Here is a 14,860-nt window from a genome sequence, read left to right on the forward strand (position 1 = left end):
TTTCTTCACATTCATTAACACCCAGCACATAGAGGCTGTTCACTTTTCCCTCTAATGAAGTGGGGGGGGGGATCTTAAATCTAAAGCTTTCCATCATGTGAAGAAGTCCTCTTCAGGCCATTAGACGGAGGCTGAGTTGGAGTGAAGAAGGGTCAGTGACAAAACCAGAGAATGGCAATAGGAGGAAAAATAGAAAATGGATAAAGGAGGAGACTTTAGAAGCCTCGAAGAATAGAAAGTACAATTTTGGCATCCATGATCAACCCTTCTTGTCTCTTAGTGTATTTTCTGTTGTCAGGGAAGAAAAGAAGATGTGGCTTTTTCTATAGCTGGAAATTGCTCTAGTGTTTGGCCAATTCTCATTGCTTCACCCCTGATCTGACCCTGTAAGCAGCATTAAGTTAGGTTCATTTAAAGATCATATTGTCTATAATCTCTAAAACACGTTTGCTTGTTTCCTCTCCCCTCCCACAGCCTGTGTAAGAAATTGCGATGTTCGTGGTTTTAATGCACTCTGACTGTGTAATAGGCTGCTAGGGCCGAGGGCTGGCCATAGGGTTTTAGCTTGCTTCCATGATTAATTCTGATTAATGGTTTGGTTTGTGTGGGGTCTCACAAATGGCACCTCCAGAGGAACCTAATGACAAATTACTATATGGAAAAAATTACATGAGGGTCCAGGGCTGCCCTTTTGGATTAAATGCCGAAAGTTGTCATATACTGTACTGATGCTCTCACCCATTTTATGATGTAGTAAAAGGCACTCAGTACTTCTGGCAATAATAGTGGTCTTTTAAAACTCATTTCAGAAAAAAGTCAAATATTGAGTTTATAGAACCAGGTGAAAATGTCAGCAAAATTGGATAGGTTTTCTTTGGAGGGTTTAGTGAGTGTTTATGAAGTGCCAGGTACTGTGCCAAGCCGATTAAATGACTTAACTAAGTTACTCCTCACAACACCGGGTTAGTAAAATTAAAGTAGGAATAGGAGATTGAGCGTAGTAATATCAAGTACAAATAATAGGATCTTCCTTCTTCCCCATGATGCGGTTGAGGAACCCAAGGTGAAGGGAGGTAGAATTACGTGCCCAAAGTTATAGACTGAGAAAGAAGCAGCGCTGGGATTCCAGCCCAGGCCATGTGTTGCAAAGGCCCATACACATCATCTCAACATACCACTCAGGTGGGGGCACCTTTTGTTTTAAACTCCCAGAACAAGTTCCTCTTCTTGCTTCTATTAGATTTAACAAACATCAATTTTTTTGATGGTACAGGTTAAAATTTCTCTTTAAAATACTGAAATTTGTAATGCCAAAGCAGTTAAACTTCTGTTTTGCCAAATGCATTACATTTATTGTAGGGATTAAAACCTTTCTGTCTCTTTTCTGCCTAACCCAACTGATCAATGTCCTTTTATATGTTGCCTTATATTCACCTTTCTTAGTCACACTCTTAGTTATCTGAGATTTAGATTGGGGTCGTGTCAGCCAGTTCTGGTTTTTAATATTTTATTTGTCCTCATTCATAACCTGCATGTCTACTGACAAAGCATGGTTACTATCTGGAGGTCAAAATTTGTCACACACAAAAAAGGTAAAATTAAAGAAATTTAAGAACAGTTGTCTTGGGCAGTTTGGGTGTGTAATAAAAATATCATAAATTGGATGACTTATTTGCAACATAAATTTATTTCTCACCATTCTAGAGGCTGAAAGTCTGAAATCGGGGTGCCAGCATCATTGGTTCCTGGTGAGGGCCTTCTTTATGGTTGCCAAAGGCTGCCTTTTCACTGTGTCCTTACAAGGGGAAAGAAAATTAGTTAGCTCTCATTTCATTTTTGTTGTTGTTTTTTTCTTATAAGGACACTAATTTCATTTGAAAGGGCCCCATCCTTTTTACCTAATGATCTACCAAAGGCCTCACCTCCAAATACTGTCACGTAAAGATTAGAGTTTTGGCATATGAATTTAGGGAAGACACAAACATTCAATCCATAACTATTCAACTAAAGCACCTTTTGTTACAATCCTAGATTTCTCTCTGTTTTCATGTCCCAGGTCAGCACCTAAGTGCTGTAACCAGACCAGCAGTCTGACCACTGTCTGAAGCTCATTCATGGGTGGGGTCTTGGATTACCTCACTTGGACAGCTCCTCCTACCTGCCAACTAACTGTGTGAGACAGTGACCCAAGCAGTTTAACAACTGTGATATTATGATTGATAATCCGTATGTATTTGGTCTTCATTCCCTTTTCTGGCACAGAGCTCCTAAAGTCCCTGGGATTTCCTAAGTGATGAGAACTTTAAAGTTGTCTTTTGATGTTACTTAGGTGACTTTTAGACCGCACCTAAGGATGGGGGCTGGTTGCCAGTGGATCCAACCATGTGCTTAGAGGGACAGAACGTTTGGTCCCAGCCCTTGACTTCCAGAGAGGGGAGAAAAACTGGAGGTTGAGTTCAGTCATCAATGGTTGATGATTCCATCAGTCCTGCCTTTGTAATGAAGCTTCTATAAAAATCCAAAAGGGGAAAGTTCAGAGAGCTTCTGGATTGGTGGACATGTGGAGATGCTGGAGTATTGGCATCCTGGAGAGGGCAAGGAAGCCCTGGGTCCTTTCTCACACACCTTGCCCTAGGCATGTCTATCTGGCTGTTCCTGAGTTATAGCCTTTCATAAGAAACCAGTAATCTAGTTAGTAAAATGTTCTTCTAAGTTTTGTGAGCTGCTTTAACAAATTAATCGGACCTGAGGAGAGGGTTGTTGGAATCTCTGATCTGTAGCAATTTTGTCTGAAGTTCAGATGATAACCTGGACTTGCCACTGGCATCTGAAGTGTGTGTGGGAGGGGGTGGGGCGGGTAAGAGCAATCTTGTAGGGCTGACCCCTTTACCTAAGGAATCTGACGTTATCTTGGGTAGACAGCAGTAGTTGTTGGGGAAACACATTCCCCTCCACCCTCACAGGTTAGAAACCGGGGTCAGAACACCCTTAATAATGAAAGAACATTAGATGCTATGGCTGAATCCCAGTGTCATCTGGTGGCTGTGATTGTGTGTATTTATTTCTGCCAGACTATTTGCTCCCCATGGACAGAATGTGTCAGTCTTACTGTGTTCCTAAGGGAACAACATGGTGTTGCCATGCAGTATAAAGTTGTCACTGAAGGAAAGATTCTTCTTTAACAAAAAGAGTCCTGGAGCATCTGCACTCTGAAGGCTTTAGACAAACTTGAGCAAATATGACATTGACTGTAAACTGGGGGACAAGCAACTTCTAATTGTCTATTAGTTCTTGGAGCCATTCAATTCCTTTGATTTAACTGTGTTAGTCTCCCTGTAATTATTCTCTTAAAATGTAGTGTGATTTCTGAAGTCTAAGAGAAAAATTTTCCCACCTAATGCTTTGTGTACAAAATATTAACTGTGAGTTAATATTCTAAACCTTTATTACTTCCTTGACTGGCTCAAAAAAACACATTTGTACCTACTGTCTGCAGTCAGAACAGGCTAGATGCTGAGCTAGACGTTGGGGATATAAAGATGAAAAATTTCTGTTCTTAAATTTAAGAACAGTTGGGGGAGACAGACGCAGAAACAGATGCATAAAGGGTAGCTTTCTCACTGATAATGTTGAGAAGCCAAAAGCTTTGTTTATACATCTGGTTATCTGAGTTTGTGTAGTTGATATATTTATTACTTACCTTCCACAAAGCTGCTTTGGTGTAGTCGACCCCAAAACACAGATTATTAAATCATTAAATCAAACAATCAGATTATTAAATCATGCTCAGAGATTGAAATAAGTACATTCAGTATCTTTGGAACAGTCTCATTCAGTTAAACACTGATCTAATTTCTATACGATGCCATTTAGCTATATGAGGGTTTCTTATGTGCCCATAAAATCCAAGAGGCAAATTTACAGTAAAGCTAAATTTCAGGGTATCTCATCCACATGGGGCCCTAGAAATGAGTTCATATGGCCAAATGTCTTAGCAAAACTTTACAGAAGAAGATATTTTAACCACTGTGGTCTGTGCCTTGGTACTTCAACTTCCCATCCATCACACTTCCCCTCAGGTAGGGTAGTGCATTAGTGGCCTTGAGCAGTTCTTAGATACAACCAAGTGGAAATTGATTTGGAATACATATCATTTGTATTCAGTGGGATCATTTATGTAGCCCGCAATCTCTTCTGCATACAGTTAAATTATTCTAGCTGCTCTAGTTCTGACTTGCAAATTGAAATGAAATATACTGAATTTCAGGGGACCCCGAATAGTCAAAACAACTGTGAAAAAGAAGAACAAAATGGGAAGACTCATAGTTCTTGATTTCAGAACTTTCTATAAGGATAGTAATCCAAATAGGATGTTACTGGCCTAAGGGTAGACACATGGACTGATGGAACAGAATTGAGAGCCCAGAAATAAACTCTTATATATATGGTTGGTTGATTTTCAACAAGGACACCAAGGCCTTTCAATAAGAAAAGAACAGTCTCCTCAACAAATGATGCTTGGAAAACTGGGTATAACATATCAAAAAAATCACTTAAGTATTCTGTAGCCAGGGCCACCTAGCTGCCTCGTGACTCTTGATCTCAGGGTTGTAGGTTCAAGCCCCATGTTGGAGGTAGAGATTACATAAATAAATAAATAAATAAAATCTTTAAAAAGAAATTGTTCTGTAGCCCAAAAAGCAGGAGAAAAAGTATATTACAGAGGTATGTCAAGTAGTTGAGTAACACAAGTATTACAATACTCTTACAGATTTTGTGATACTTTGATAACTTTTCCAAAGTTGATTTCTTATTCTAAGTAAGTACTCACTTTCATACCTAATTTTGTATTCATAATTTTTTAAAAATTTACTCTGAAAGGGTTCCCTACCATCCCCCAAATAGTAAAAGCTTCATAAAACCTGCATTGACCTCTGGAAACTAGGTAGTGGGTCTCTAGTAGCCCAAATAGCACAGATAATGACAAATGAAGTAAGGCTGAGTTCTAGCTGAACCTGCTTCCTTGGCTGGGTGCCCTCATGTAAGGTACACACTGGAAATTCTACACAACAGCCCTATCACCTGCTATGCAGATGTTTCTATACACACACGTGCACACACACACACACACACACGTTTCAAGTGGGGTTTGATCTTCTCAGTGTAAAGTTAGACTATCTTCTTCTAGATACTAGTTTTTCAAAAGTGTTAATGATGGCAGTTTTTGGCCCTGAAGTGATTTAGCGTTCTGTTTATATTTTTATTTTTTAAAAAATATTTTATTTATTTGTCAGAGAGAGAGAGAGAGAGAGAGTACATTGGCAGGCAGAGGCAGAAGCAGGCTTCCCATCGAGAAAGGAGCCCTAAGTGGGACTCGATCCCAGGACACTAGGATCATGACCAGAGCTGAAGGCAGCCACTTAACTGACTGAGCTACCCAGGCATCCCGTGCTCTGTTTTTATTAACTGAAAAAGTATTTATTAGGTATATACTCTGTTCAAGACCCTGTGATAACCAAAAAAGATGAGTGAAGCCAGATTTTGTCCTCAAATCAGTCTAAAACATATCTGTGTAGTACAATAGAATAAAAAACAGTGATGTGTCTCACAGAGGTTCTTGGAAACTATTATGAGTACAGTGATCATATAATGTGTTGTTCAAACTCGATACTTTTGAGAGTGAAAAAAGACACTGCTAATAATTAAATTGAGACAACAGGCAAAAAGTGGGACAGTCCAGGCAAACCAAGACTTATGGTCATCCTTGTTATGGGGAATTGTGAGAGAGGAAAATCATAGTGAAAAGGGAGATTTGGGATAGTTTTTTGTGTCAGCTTGACTGGATCAGAGGATGCCCATTTATCTGGTTAAGCATTACTTTTAGGTATATCTGTGAGGATGTTGCTGAATGAGATTAGCATTTGAATCAGTGGACTCAGTAAAGTAGTCCATCCACTCCCTAAAGTGGATGCCCTCATCACCTCTTTCTTGCCCTTCAACTGAGATTTACATCAGCTTCCCTGTTTCTCAGGCCTTCGTACCTGAACTGAATTACACCACTGGTTTTCCTAAGCCTCGAGCTTGCAGAAGGCAACTTCCATAGTTGGGTGAGTCAATTCTTCATAATAAACCTGCTTTCATATCCTATTGGTTTGGTTTCTCTGAAAAACCCCTACTAATAGAGCATCTATGTTAGCTGTAGAGACTGAGCCCAGGGGACAGACAAGTAACATAAAGACATAGGAAGAAAGTAACAAATCATTATTTTGATCACCATTTGTCTTAAGGTTGACTAGACCATGGTGCTCCTGACCCTTCAGAGAAATGTCCCATTGTACATGATCTTATGACAGTTACAAAACTCAGAAAAATGCTAATAGGATTACACATCTCTGAGTAGTCTCTATTCTAAAGTCATGTGTCAAAAAGTATTTTTTTTTTTAGCAAAGTTGAAAGCATTTTCTTAGGAGATAATGTTTTATGATCAAAGGCTGTTTTGAAATTGTAACATTTTACTGTCTTTCCTACCTTTATCAGGGTGTCTGCAACCTGATTAGTTTCTTAAAAGATTATTATTTCCCTGTGTTCAACCCACATGTCTGCAAGGACAGGGGTAAGAACAACCAATCAAAGCCCAGAGTTTAGAAATGGCCAACTATCATGAGGAATAATCCATGGACTATTTTAGATAAAATTCTGACAGCTTGCTCTTGTGACAAAGATGTTAACAAGGAAAGAAAATGGCACTAATTTAATCTATTCTTATAGTTCATTTTAAAATGAGACTAGCATGACACCAAGTTATAATAATAAATACTATAGTAATTTCACAATTCTTCCTACATGCTGTTCACACTCCTTTCACATGCAAATTTGCCATCCATTGCTTCATGACAGTGATTTTAAGTGCATTAAAGAATTCTGAATTTTCTTATACTTGGTCTCCTAATTATGTTGCAAGAACATACACAGAATAGTATCATATACTGGCATTTTCCTGATTTATAGCATCTCTTCTACAGTGAGTTCCCCTTTTCTCCTGACACAGATATGGGTTCTTGGACATAGTAACACTAGTATAAGTTGATTACTACTTCTATAGTGATTAGTGTAGGAGTAATAATCAAATAATCACTAGGAGTAGTGAAAGAGAGAAGTAACATTTTCTAAAAACTAAGTCATTGTGAAATACCCAATACATCTTTATATGGTAGTACAAATTAACATTTATAAAAAGTTTTTTTTTTTTTAAAAGATCACTTGGGTGCCTCAATCATTTGAGTATCTGACTCTTGATCTCAACTCAAGTCTTGATCTCAGGATTGTGAGTTCAGACCCTGCATTGGGCTCCACATTGGACATGTAGCCTGCTTAAAAACAAAACAAACAAAACAAAACAAAAACCCATAGAGTATATATAAAAGACATATCTAAAGATTTTCCCGTTTTTGAGAACATGTTTGAAAAGGCTACATAACTGTGAAGAAAAAATACTTAGGATCATTGCTTTTGAGCATCTCACTTTCTAGTGTACTGGATGCAAAGCACAGCATTGGTGTTGTGTTAAAAAAAAAAGTAGAATTGCGGGTCCCTGAGTGGCTTTGTTGGTTGATCTTTGTTGGTTGGCTAAGGTCATGATCCTGTTGCCCAGGATGGAGTCCTGCCTTGGGCTCCCTGCTCAGTGGAGAGTCTGCTTCTCCCTCTGCCCTGTTCATGCTCTTTCTCTCTCTCATTCCCTTTCAAATAAATAATTTTTTAAAAATTTTTTTAAAAAGTAGAAATATTATAATTGTTTAAGGACTGTGAAACCCGAGCCAATTGGGATTTCTTCATACGTGTCAGTGAATGCTAGGTCTACTATTCTGGATGAATTTGGAGTTTGGGGTAGGCCTTGAAAAGAATGAAAAGTCTGGAGAGAGCACCTTTCCCTGAGTTAATCTAGCTGATGATCCATGAAAAGGTAGTATCCAAAGGTAACTCAAAGTCAATATATTGGAAAATCCAATGAAACTATGGAGAAGTGGTAGTCGGTCTCATTATATGGTTTTATTTATAAATACTATGTCCATGCTTGGTGATTCAGTGGTGAGAGATTGTGGGGCAATGAATTAAAGTGTCTACTTTCTGGGAAATGACTTTTGTACTTTTCCCTGTGAATAGAAAATTGTGACTGAGGAGTGTTCCAGGTGACAGCCCTTCTCACCTATTTCTTTAGCTTCTTGCCCACCAGGAGAGTGAAAACAAGGCTCTGACTTTGTCAGTAACTTCTCTGCGTGCTTGTTTAATTAATTAACCACCACCTCATAATTCAGCTTAATAGCCTTAATTATGCAGAAAAACAATACACTGTGTAAATTAGTATACACCAGACGTGACATAATTACCAGGGCAGGGTGGACAACATTTTGTTGAAGTGCGGCTTTAAATGAGTCATTTCAATGCTGAAAATATATTTTTTGTATTTGAGAGCTAATGTACTGAATTGTTCTTTCAGAAACCTGGTTCCAATTGCTCTAAAATGCCAGGTAGGTGGAAAATAATAAATTCTGTGTCTTTTGAGATAAAAACCACATTTTGTATTATACTGCTGGGTGGCACAATCACTGTAATTTAGGAAGGTTGCTATTATTGTATGAGCAAACTTTTTTGGTATTATTACTGTTTATTTTAATGCAGGGACACATTCTCTAGTAGACACATAATGAAAATGGCCCTGTATTAAAACTGTTTACCTGCTGTTTGCTGAAAGGCGTTGTAAAAATTAGAAATAAAAAAGACCTCCTGTCACCTAGCCCATCCCAGGCAGGGCAGAGAAAAAGATTATACCCTTTAGCAGCTTTGCTAGGGAGCCAAAAATAGATCCCACTTTTCACATGTCTCACTGAGTAAATTGTAGGTGGAAGGATGAGATCGTTTGTGTCAATTCAGGAGGAAAAACAGTATTCCCACAGATGTTGAGAAAGAGGGGTACCAATTTATTGAGAAATAAATTGACTGAGGTCCCACATTTGAGGGATTTAAGGTCAAAACAATTTTTTTTAATTCCTCAAATTGAGTGTGCTGAATTGTGCAATTATTTAGAGTTTCCCTGTTAACTTATCCAATTATCTGTGTAAGCACATAGGCATTGGAAACAGAGTGGAGAATGTTCTTCTTTCTGGAGAGAAAGTGCAATAAAACACTGGATTGCTTTGAATTTTACTACCTCCTCTTTCCTTTCTCGAGGTGCAAAGGAGCAAGAAACAGCAAAAGTGTACATAAAAGCAGGAAGAAGCAGATGAGTCAGGAGAGGCCTAGGTAATTCACACCAGAAATGAGCCCTCAGACATCAAGGGTTGAAGTGACACTGCAGTGATAAAGCTGAATTAGCCCTTGGCAAAATTGTGAAGCAGTCCCGGGTCAGCCCTTCTCTTGGTTTCTGAGACATTTTCTATCCTTTTCTGCCACCTTTTGCCTTTCCTGTCAATACCCATCCACTCCCCTTTACCCTCCACCTGGAGCCCAAGAAACTCCCCTAGTCAGTGAAAATCTTCACCAAACTAAGTCAAAACAAAACAAAAAACAAAAACCCCAAATCCGATGTTAGTTAGTTACCCATTTATTTTGCAAAATCGGTGTCTCTTTATGGCCCCTTCCTCCACCCTTTCTGTCTGACCTCCACTGTGATTAGAGAAGGGGTTACTTTGCAAGTCTTTGACCCTTAAAGCTTTCAAGGACTTTCATATGAGTGACAGGCAGCAGCTAAATGGCTCCAGGGATCCCCACCTGCTAGAGTTTTGCCTGTGTGTAACTCCCTCTCTTTGAGTGTGAGCTGGACCTAGGGTCTCACGTCTAACAGAATGTGGCAAAAATGATGAGATGTCACTTCTGAGATGAGGGTGCAAAAAGACTGTGGCTTCTTTCTTAGGAAAGGATCTTGCACTCTCCCCTGGCTTGCTCTGAGAGAAGCTGCCTGCCACATGGGATATGTCCTATGGGCAGGAACAGAAAGGGGCCTTCAACCAACAGCCCGCCAATGACAAGAGTCACCTTGGAGGCCGCTCCTTCCTAGGCCGCGTGAATCCAGGCATAGTTGACTGTCTGCCCGCAATTTCGGGAGCGACTCTGAGCCAGATGTGCCCAGGTTCCTGACGCACAGCAACTGTGTGTCACTGAATAAACGTTCACTGTTTTAAACCTCTAAGTGGGGAACAGGTTACACAATGAATAATAAACAATGAATCCTCTCATTTATAACATAAAAATGAATTTCAGTTAAGAGGATAATCAGTTAGTTAATTTGGTTAACCAAATAGTTAAATTAGCCCTGTATTGCCAACATCAGAACTCACCAGTCTTGCGGGGTGTATGCTTGGCTGAGGAGCCAAAGGGCGGGAGATGCGCGTGAAGCTACCCTCTGGGGATTACCGCCTACTGAAAATCTGACGTATCCCTGCCAACCCAGGAGGAGCTAAACGGCAGCGCAGGGGGCGTGGTTTGGCCTGGCTACTGCGCCTGCGCCTGCGCCTGCGTGGCCTCATGGGGCTGTGGAGGCCACAGAGATGAGAGGCGCTTACCTGAGTTTGGAGGTCCCTGTGGCTGCAGAAGGGTCACCCATCGCCTCACCACAAGGTACTTTTGTGGGGAACCTGGTGCTAACTGCATTTGCTGTGCACTTACTTTTGTGAGTTTCATGATTGGAACATGGGGCCAATGAGGTCCAAATTTTGGACTCATTTATGAACCCGCGTTGTCGTGTTAGCTTGGCTTGTAAATTTTGTCCTTCGTTCCAAGGGAATTCCCACATTTAACTGACTGTGGAACGCTTTCTTAAACAGAATCTCGTGAGACTACTGCTCTAAGGAACACACTTTGGGAAACATTGATAAGGCGTTTCCTGTTAATGGGTTTATGGATTGTTGGCAGTTTTTAGCCATTGTAAATAACTTCTTTGGGAACATCTTGAATTGTTTCCTACAGTACGTCCCCAAGAGAGGAATGGCTGGGTGAAATAACATGGTAGGAAATTTTGATAGAAATTCTCAAATTACTCTTCAGGAATATTACACCTTACTGTGTTTTCCCTAAACTCTGTCATTGGAAATTGCTATAGTAAATATTTGTCAATTTAGTAGGTAAAAAATTATGTATGTGTTTTAAAGTACACCTAGTTTATTTGATTATTAATATAATTAAACATTTAAAACTTTGGTGAGTTGCTTATATTTGTACTTTCCCTTCTTTCTGTTTTTGGGTTTGTTTTTTTTGTCATTATTTTATGGAAGTTTTAAGTATAATTTCGTGTAAATATAAGTGCTTTGAAGGCAGGTAACTGAGTAAGTGGTTAGAATTGTGATAAAGGACAGAGGTTGGAGGCACATTAATTTAGATAGCTTGGATGAAGACTACTCAGAGAAGGTGACATTTGTTTGTCTGAAACATCTTTTATTTGCTTTTGTACAAAACATTGTCCAGATTCAGCTTCACCCTTCCCATTGAGCTCTTCAGCGGATTGTCCTGTATGAACAACATTAAAAACTTCCCCTGGCTTCCCCTTGACCAAAGCAAATGGGGAACCCAGCAAGAGGCCAGAGGGAGGAAGGGGAGAAATCAGGGTATCTATTTCCCTAAACCTCTTGCCTCTTCCCCCAGTAGTTATCCCAGCCTGATGAAGGTCATTGCCTGTGTCAAGGCAACTTTCTCTTCTTGAACCTTTCTTGATTCAAGTAATAGCTCTATCTCATCATCCCCACCCCCAGCTCTAGCAACGTAAAGCTTCATCTCTTGTAGTTTACCTAACCCCAAGCACACCTTTATAAGTAGTCTTTGCAAATACACAATCTTTAAATTATTGTAGTGTGCCATTTATTTCCTTTTGAGACCTACCCATATCCTTTCTGCTAAGTCAGTTTGCCCATCTTCCTGCTGCTGTGAATGTTTGCTGCTAATGGCTTACAACTGTGCACTTCAGAAAATTGCCCTTGGGCTCAGGGAGCCTCCTTACTCAGAAATGCCCCAGAAGTTCAGCTCTCCCACCCTGGGGGCAGCCTGCAGCCCTTGACTGACTGATGTAAAGGGGCAGGATACAAAAGTCTAAACTCAGCCTTGGTGACTAGAAAAATACAACAAAAGGTGATGAGTCATACCAGATACTGGGCAGTAATATGAATCTGTATTATTTAAAACCTTGAGGTACTTGCCCGGGTAGACAAATAGAATAACACAGAATAGACTAAAATCAAACCAGGGTATATTTGGGAGTTTTATATATGAGAGAGGTGATAAAATCAGTAGGAAAAGGTTGAACTATTTAAGAAATAATTCCGAGAATATTGGCTATGATACAGTACAAGATAAATTAAGATTTCCATATCATCTCATTCACAAAAATACATTTCAGATAGGTTAAAATTCTAAATTCCAAAAGCGAAGCTATAAAACCTTTAATCAAAACATGGGAGAATTTCTTTATGCTATTAGTATTATTAAGTTATTATTATTATCAAATAATAATATTATATTATTAAATATATTATTATTATTAAATTATTAAATTATGCTGTTAGTATTTTTAAATGCAAAAAGTAAAAAGGAATATCTTGATACACTTTCCTTCATTAAAACAGAAAACTTCTGTGTGATAAAAGGTGACAAAAATGAAAATACAAGTCATAGAGAAAACAGCTACAATTCATATTACCAGTGAAATATCTGTCCAGAATATATAAAATGCTATGAGAAATTGAAAATCTCAAAAAGAAATATTGTCAAAAGATATAATAATAAATTCATAGAGGAAAATAGATGTCCAGTAAATATATGCGAAGATGTCCAACTTCCTTTGTAATTAGGAAATGTGAATTAAAACAAAGGTACAACTTTTTATATTTTAAAATTTATTAATTTTAATAATATTAACTGTTAGTGATGACATGGAGAAATATGAACTCTAACACACAGCTGGAGGGATAGAAAATGGATCTAATCACTTTGGAAAGGCAATTTGGAAGTAGCAAGTAAAATCCGACAGTGTGTATACTCTGTAACTCAACGATTCTATTTCTGGGGCTTGCTTATCCAGGAGAAACTCATGCAAGGAAGCATGTACAAAGACGTTTATTTCTGAATTATTTGTTTATTTTACAAGGCTAAGACGACCTAACTTTCTGACAATAGGGCAATGGAAAAATACATGGTAGTTTGGCACAGTGAAGTTGGGTTATGGACATTGGGGAGGGTGCTGTGGTGAGTGCTGTGAAATATTAAGCATGATGATTCACAGACCTGTACCTCTGGGGCGTATAATACATTATATGGTAATAAAAATAATTAATAAAAAAGGATGAAAATGAATGAACTAGATTTGAATGTGAAATTTCAATGTGAAAAAGTCTTAAAAACATAATATAGGAGGTTTAAAAAAAGGTTGAGTATAGATATAGTACAAACATTTAGGACGTTTACTCAAAGGAAGAACAAAGTGTGTATGAGTTTGTTAACACTTATTTTAGGCAGGGGTTATTTCTGGATAGAAGGTGGGATCATACTTGTATTTGCAGCGGTTTTGGGGTTTTTTTGACAATAAAGATAATCTAAAGAGAATAGTTAAATAAAAGCAAAATATTAATAGAGATTTAATCTTAGTAACAAGTATATCAATATCTCATACATTTCCTATAATTTTTTATTTGGCATAAATATAATAAAACAATGTACAAAAAACCACGTTAAAAATATATAGAAAAAATTAAAATGAACAATGAAAATCATACATCTTTAAACAATACCTAAATTATTTGTGTTAACATGGCTCTAAAACACTAGTTAAAAATTTGTTAATGAGGAAGATACTTGATGTAAAGAATTAATAAATACGGGTTTGATCTTTAAAAAAGGGTGCTTGGGTGGCTCAGTGAGTTAGGCCTCTGCTTTCGGCTCAGGTCATGATCTCAGGGTCCTGGAGTCCTCAGGTCATTGGGCTCTTTGCTCAGCAGGGAGCCTGCTTCTCCCCTTCCCCCTCTGCCTGCCTCACTTGTGGTCTCTCTCTCTGTCAAATATATAAATAAAATCTTAAAAAAAAAACTATACATAAAAAAACAATTTAAAATATATCATCTAGCATTATAGCTAGTAATTTACTATCAGTTAACTATTATAAATATAATATTTATTGTTAAACATTAATAGGTGATAAATAATTATAAAATAATAATTTGAAATAACATGCATTAAAGAATTTAAAACGTATTATCTGGCATTTTTAGCTATATATGTAGGTATTTTACGATATCTAGTCTGCTAGAAACAGAAGCTGGAGGCGGTATATATGCAGATACTTGAATGTGATAAAGAAGCAATCTATGCAAAAATTAGTTCCAGAGAGAAAACAAAGTTCCGGGACAAGGATAGTTTATAGAGTGTTCAAGAATTGTCAGTGCAAGGGTGCCTGAGTGACTAGTTCATTAAGCATCAGACTCTTGATCTCAGCTCAGATCTTGATCTCAGGGTGGTGAGTTCAAGCCCCATGTTGGGCTCCACACCCTCTAGAGCCTACTTAAGAAAAAAAAAAAAAAAAAGAAAGAGCTGTCAGTATAGCAAGTGTAACTAGCATGATGTAGCAAGGGGGGAGAATAATTGGAGACAATGTCAGAGACGAAATAAGGCCAAAATAGATCCTGTTGGAGTTGTGTAGGGCATATTAAGGATCTTGGATTATTCAGATTTTGGTGGGAAACCATAAAATAGTTTGATTAGAGGAATGATGTGATATGATTACGTTTTTTAGAGGTTACTCTCTTTGTTCTATGGAATATAGTCAGTAAGGGGGTCAGCTGGCTTTTGAAGTAGTCCAGGTGGGAGATGATGATGACTATATGGATTA

General features: G+C 38.3%; 1 long non-coding RNA gene across 2 annotated transcripts in view; it reads right to left on the reverse strand.

Annotated features, from left to right (window-relative positions):
• LOC116589999 overlaps positions 1-10,422 on the reverse strand; it is a 37,705-nt gene extending 27,283 nt beyond the window's left edge. For both annotated transcript variants that reach the window (XR_004285474.1, XR_004285475.1), the window contains exons 1-2: positions 10,332-10,422; positions 1,697-1,795 (exon numbers count right to left, since the gene is read on the reverse strand). This is a non-coding gene — a long non-coding RNA (uncharacterized LOC116589999). The remainder of the gene's footprint in view (positions 1-1,696; positions 1,796-10,331) is intronic.
• Positions 10,423-14,860: the final 4,438 nt, after the last annotated feature.

The sequence above is a fragment of the Mustela erminea genome, chromosome 5, assembly GCF_009829155.1.
Source record: "Mustela erminea isolate mMusErm1 chromosome 5, mMusErm1.Pri, whole genome shotgun sequence".
Classification (NCBI taxonomy): domain Eukaryota; kingdom Metazoa; phylum Chordata; class Mammalia; order Carnivora; family Mustelidae; genus Mustela; species Mustela erminea.